Raw genomic sequence first — 602 nt, 5'->3', positions numbered from 1 at the left:
TTTAATAATAGATAGAGTAGAAGCCGCAAGAAAAGGTGAAGTTTGCTAATGGCTACCATACCCCTCAAAGACTATATCTTGATATTTCTAGTCTATGAGGTACATTTATTTTTCACTCCTTGTTTTAAATGTAAATTGTGTTCCATACTATTTGCATTTATTAATTCTTTGAAGCAAATATCTAGGCCTTTTTATTCCCACTACTCATTCTTGATATCCCATTTTCCTCCCTCTTTTATAAAAATATAAATTTTTATTGTTTATGTTGTTGTTAGATGCTATAGAGTCAGTTCCTAACAAAATAAGATTCTAGTGTTTATTGTGAACTGAGTGAAAGTTTACAGAGCTGATTATCAGTTTTGCATTCAGCAACTCACACACCTTATTTCAACTCATCTAGTGCCATCTCCTCAATGCACCCTCCCTATTCTGCTTTTCCCTGTTTCTATCCCTGCTCCTTTTAACCCTCTGGACTTTGTCCTTCCTGGGAACAGAACAGAACTGGAGAGAGTGTATGAGGTCAAATCTCTACTTTCATATGTTAGGGAGTTTGGGAGGCAAGGTTCCCCTGGAGGGAAACTTTTATGTTCCTGGGTTGGAGA

Source organism: Tenrec ecaudatus, chromosome 1, assembly GCF_050624435.1.
Source record: "Tenrec ecaudatus isolate mTenEca1 chromosome 1, mTenEca1.hap1, whole genome shotgun sequence".
In the NCBI taxonomy this organism is placed as follows: Eukaryota; Metazoa; Chordata; class Mammalia; order Afrosoricida; family Tenrecidae; genus Tenrec; species Tenrec ecaudatus.
The sequence above is the reverse complement of the archived record's forward strand: the minus strand, read 5'-3'. Positions refer to the sequence as shown.